This window comes from Microcebus murinus, chromosome 15 (genome assembly GCF_040939455.1).
Source record: "Microcebus murinus isolate Inina chromosome 15, M.murinus_Inina_mat1.0, whole genome shotgun sequence".
Classification (NCBI taxonomy): domain Eukaryota; kingdom Metazoa; phylum Chordata; class Mammalia; order Primates; family Cheirogaleidae; genus Microcebus; species Microcebus murinus.
The window spans coordinates 61,497,906-61,503,905 of NC_134118.1; positions in this window are offsets into that span (position 1 = coordinate 61,497,906).

Here is a 6,000-nt window from a genome sequence, read left to right on the forward strand (position 1 = left end):
TTAGGATGGCCTGACATGCCAAGGAACTGTTATATGGGGCACTATATGGCCTGGCATATGTGGCCTTTGGAAGCTCTCCCCTGCTCTCCTGGAAGCAGAAATGAATTCCAAGACAATGCTTTTACCTTGGCCTAGGAATATCTGGGTTGGGAGGTTGGATCCCAGGCCTGCACTGGTCTGGAAGTCTTCCGTAAGCACAGCCTGGCCCCAGGATGGCTCAGGGAAAGGGTCACAGATCCAATTTGGGCCATCCCACTTTTAAACCACACCAAGAGAATTTCCAGAGTCAAGTATCCTCCAGGATTCTGAGCACTCTAAACTCCTAAAGATAGGTGTTGAAGCAATGACATGCTATTTATTTTATAGGTATCCATCCAGTGTTTGAAATAATGGAGTTCCCCTTAGAACCACTAATGTGCCCAAGTTAAATTTGTGTCTCTTTGAACTTCATTCGTAGAAGCAGACTCTTTGAATCTGTAAGGCAAAGTCCTGGAGAGAATGGAGTTAGTGTATTTGTTAGCAACACTGTGCTGCCTTCTGGGGCTTTATGAATACAGGCATTTTTAACAAAACAGAAACTGTTTTATTAACAATTTTAAAACATAGAAAAATAGAAAATATACTAAAAAAAGACCTATATACTCACCATTCATGTTCAACAACTGTTAATATTTTGCCTTTTATGTTAACATACACCTATACTCCATATGTATACTTATGTTTATATTATTGTTTATGACTATCTTTAGGCTAAATCATTTAAAACAACTTACAGATATCTTGACACTTTCCCCTAAATTCTTCAGGATGAAAAGAAATGCTCTCCCAGGTGATCACAATAGTATTACTGTACCTACCTCACAAAATCAACAGTCATTCCCTAATATCATCAGATACTTAGTCCAAATTCAAATTTCCCCAAATGTCCTTTATAACTTTTTTCCCTCAAACCAGTTCAATCAAAAGTCACTTAATACACTTTTTGTTATGTCTCTTAAGTAGTTTTAAATCATGCATATTTTGCATCTCCTTTTTTTCTTTAAGGACATCAGTCAGATGCCATGTAATGTTCTATTTCCTACATTTGTCTGATTATGTCTTCATAATGTACTTCATGTGTTTCTCTATCCCTTGGATTTTCTACAAACTAAAACTTAAAACTAGCATCATGATTAGATACAGGTTGAACACTTTTAGCAAAAATAGTTCACGGAAAAAACAGGTTCTTGTTGCATTTTATTGAGAGAATAAATAAGTGCTATTGCTAGATTAATTCTGTTATAGTCAGAACTGTACACCATAAATCCACACGTCCTTGTTTACAAATATCAAGTAATCTGTGGACAAAGAATCAGTATTACATGAATCTTCTGTTTCTCAACATTTTACCAAATATGTGAGCATCCACTGAGGATTCCTCACTTAGTTACTCCATTATGATTAACAAAAATGATATTCTAATTCTACTCTGCCTTCTACTCTGTAAAATGTAAAATTTTACATTTATTAATTGCTATTCTTCTGTAAATAAAAGCTTTATCAACTAGGATCACTTTTTTTTAACCTTGAAACTGCAGTTCTTATTTTAAAAGCAGAATAGTTTGTTCTCATCTTTTTATTCCTAATTTTCAAAGTAAGGAATTCATATATTATTCATCTGTTTGATTTTCAGTCTCTTTTTTTTAGTATGACTATTGACTGAATATGTATTTATGTGGATTTCAATGAGTTCTTTTTGTCATTGTTGTCATTATTACTGATGCTGGAATTATCTCACTTTGAACCACAGGGAGACCCTCAAGTTGGCAGCTCTGTCCTTTTGACACAATCCCATTAGTCCTTGAATATTTCCTTTCTTGTGATCTTTAAGGCACTGGTGATGTGCAAGACTCAGCTGTGCCCACCCTGCTGGCCTCCTGGCTTCCCCTTCTAGAATCAACTATTTCCTAAGTGGTTCCTTCAGTGTGGAATGAGAACTAAAACAAAAAATTGTGGGGGTAGGGATCACTGATAAGGAGCATTATTGCTTCTGGGCTTTTTCCATGTAGAGGACCAAAAGAAGTATCTTTTAAAATCATAAAACTCTTTTGTTACTTTCAACTTAATTTAACATTACAGGGTTGAACCTTTTTGATTTGATTTTATTTTATTTTATTTTTTTTTTTAGGAGAGTTAATACAGTTGTAAACCTTTTTGATTTTATACTTACATCTCTCTTTTCTTTAAATTTCATTGCAACTCTTAGTCCTTAAAACAATTACTACTATTAAAACGACGGAAATTATTTTAAGATTCCCCTGCCTTCTTTAACTTTAGAATACATATTTCTAAGAATAAAAAGAATACTATGTTCTAAAGCCACTCTGATGTGAATATTTATATTTTCATAGACTTGTAAGTGCCACACATATTGAGCTCCTTCAAGACAGGAACGAGGTCAGATTCAGTATTTTTAATCATCCCTATTGTCTATACCCAGATCCTGGCACACAGATGCTAATTTTTTGCTGCATAAATAAAAAGTTGAAACACAAGCTGAACTGTCTTTTTCTGTCAATGATACCAATTGCTAGGCTTCTCAGACCCTAGATAAAGAGAAGGAAAAATAACTCCATCTCCAACCTCTGTGGGTTTTTACTTTTTAAATGTCTCTTACACTCATTCTATCCCCTGCATTTACACAGCTATTGCCGTGGTCTAAACATTACACACTACATGCCTGAATCATTGTAGTGCTTCAAGTCTGTTCTTTCCCCCTGTGGTATCTTCCTTTCAAATTTGTCTTATAAAAACCACCTCTTTAAATTCCCTTTGCATTGTTTTAGTATAGACCTCCCAGTGGCTTCCGGTTACCTTTAGTATGAAATCTATTTGAATTTGGTTCTCTCAACCTTTAATTTGACACACACAATTTAACTGCATACAAAGTCTTAAATCCTATAAGTTTTCAAATGAGCACTGTTGAGTTTTGTTCTAGGCAATATTTCATCGTCTGTGCACTTTTAAGGACATCTAATTCTAAAGAAAACAAAGAGACCATAGGGAAGAACTGGTAGGTGTAAAGACTGCTTAATATTTTGGAAGCCCAAATAATGACCTTGAAGAATTTATTGCTAATATTTAAATGGATGAGAATTTGTTTGTGGGCTCACATTAAATATACTGAAATATAGTGGGTAAACTGGGAAGCTCAGATTCATCCCTTAAAATCTGAAATTTAATTTTTTTTTATAAATATTAATCGTAGAAAAGGGAACAATATGGAAGAGACCTAAAGATCATCTATTTTGGTATGTTCAAGAAATAACCAGACATTAAAAACATACTGACAAAAAAGATGATAAATGAATTAAATTCACAAAATAATGTGATAATGTTCTCCAGCCACTGAAGAACACAAGCAGTAATATTTCCAGCCGCAGACATCCTATATAAGAGCATTTGGATCCGTGACAGCTGTGGCTGTCAGATAAGAAGAGCTTTGTGAAACAGTAGAGCAGTAATTTTCCTCAATTTATTTGTAGTTACCAGGGCTGTACAGGTAGGAAGGAGGGGCCTGGGTGGTGTAGAAAAATCAATCCCAGCATGCAAGAGAAAAAAACTCAATACTTATTTTATAAACATTATACATTGAAACAGTGACACTGATAACCCACTTCGTTTCCCACGCTTTTTAGATGTAAATCGGCCCAGTGGCAAATTCTCACTGGTGCTAAGATGGGTTTCTTGGTAGATGTCAAGTGTTATAAGACAGCTGTAAAGCTGCTAAGAGCAATTCAATTTTAGCAGATTCTAATGACTTTAGTGTTGACAGAATAATATTCATGGCCTGTAGCCAGACCCGGACGGAGTCTCATGGAGATCTAATAACCTTCTGGCCTAATGTGAATGCCTATTTTATCTCCCTAAAGAAGTCAACGAGAGTAAGTTGAAACAATGGACTAAGACACACGGTGCCCTGTTCCTGAAATTTCCACTGGGCATTGAGCCAAGATGTTGGTTCAGTTACAAAGTACTACACACTTCCAATGGGAAAAAATATATCTATTGATTAGTAAATTGTTGGAACATCTTTAATCTCTTTTCCTTCCCCAAGACCTCTGAGCCCAATTATAAGAGGAAGAAGAGGGAAAAAGAGAAACATTTTTTTCTCCCTTTCTATAGGGAAAAGCTATGAAATCACAGAAGAGAAAAAAAATGCAGTGACAAAATATGGTGTATAATCTTTTTAAAAATATCCTGGTTGCCCCTTTACTCTAAGTGCTTCAACTGTGAAAATTATATGGTTTAAAAATTGTAAAATGCATCTTTGAAGAATTATACTTTTAAAGTAGATTAGTTATGACCCTGACACTATTATTCCCACAGCGTCCCTTGGGATTAGCTTACTTTCTCACGGGAGAACTGAGCCGACTCTTGAAATAGCCACGTAGTGTTCCAAAAATAAGAGTTTCCTGACTGTGGGGATCCCGGGGTCAAAAATCCAGCCGCCAGGGTCGTAGTCACGCGCCATTTTGCATGTGAGAGAAGCTGACGACTTTGATGGCGCCATGAACACTGGTTTTCCCCGGGGTGACCCCGTCGCACTGTGGGTCAGGTAGAACGCAGGAGCCGTGCGAGTAGGTCAGTGGGAATGGAAAGAATGGAGAAGGAAATCAAAGGAAACACCAAAACCCATTTATTCTGGAAAATACAGAGTCAACGTCTGTATAGAAAAACTGGGATAACCTAGTGTCCCTACAGCAATCATCGTGACACCAAAATCAATCTTTATTAATTTATTTTAAAGGGCCTGTTAAATCATTGGCTTCAGAAGTCTTCCTTCAGTGTTTATTTTCCCCCACTATATTCAAATATAATGCTAGGGAGGTAACTTAAGTGAAAATATACTCAGTAAGACTGAGTCTCTCTTGCCTGAGGCGTGTATGTCATTTGGGCCACTCACATGGCAGCTGTCACACACTGCCTCACTGCCTGATCTTATAGATTCATCTGCATCTGCCTTATTTTCCTTAATAAGGTATTAAACTCCCTTATTTTATTTTATTTTTTATTTTTATTTTATTTTATTTTGGAGGCAGAGCCTTGCTCTGTTGCCATGGCATCAGTCTAGCTCACAGCAACCTCAAACTCCTGAGCTCAAGTGATCCTCCTGCCTCAGCCTCCCGAGTAGCTGGGACTACCGGCTTGTGGCACCACACCCAGCTAATTTTTTCTTTTCTTTTTTTAAGTAAAGATTGGATCTCACTCTTAGTATGACTGGTTTTGAACTCCTGATCTGAAGGGATCCTCCTGCTTTGGCCTCCCAGAGTGCTAGGATGACAGGCATGAGCCACCGTGCCCAGGCTAAAATTCCTTTTTTAAAGCCAGGCATTTTCCTGGAACAAGGTATAAAACTCGTAAGCAAAATGACCTTGTCTTATTCAACTTGTCTCCTCAAAGTGCAATAGCTCCAATAGGACCAAATTTGGTAGGATAAAGTGGATCCACAAAAACACAGCTAGCATAGAACAAAACTTCGTCACAGACAAAAGCCCTTCATCTTCTTTTTTCAACACTAATGAGTATTTATAGAGAGACTATAATGACTATTACAGAGAGAACATGAATATTGTAACAGAAAATTGAATGGAAGTGGCAATAATGATCCCATTTTTAGAAAAGTGGCACATTTAAATTTTTAAATATAATTTTATTCTTCTTTCCCAAAATAAATTGTGTTTTTAACCTATAGGTAGCACGATGCCAACTTAACCACAATTATGTATATTTGCAAAGAAAATGCTGTTTATTTTCTATAATCGGTCCTAATCTTCCTTCCAGCACCACCCCACTGGGCATTAGGAAAAAAGAAGACTTTCTCAGTCCATTGCTATGGTTAATTTCAGGTGTCGACTGGGCTAATGGGCACCAGATAAGTGGTAAAACATTACTTCTGGGTGAACAAAGGAGATCTGCCCTCACAAACATGGGTGGGCACCACCTGATCTGCTGAGGGCC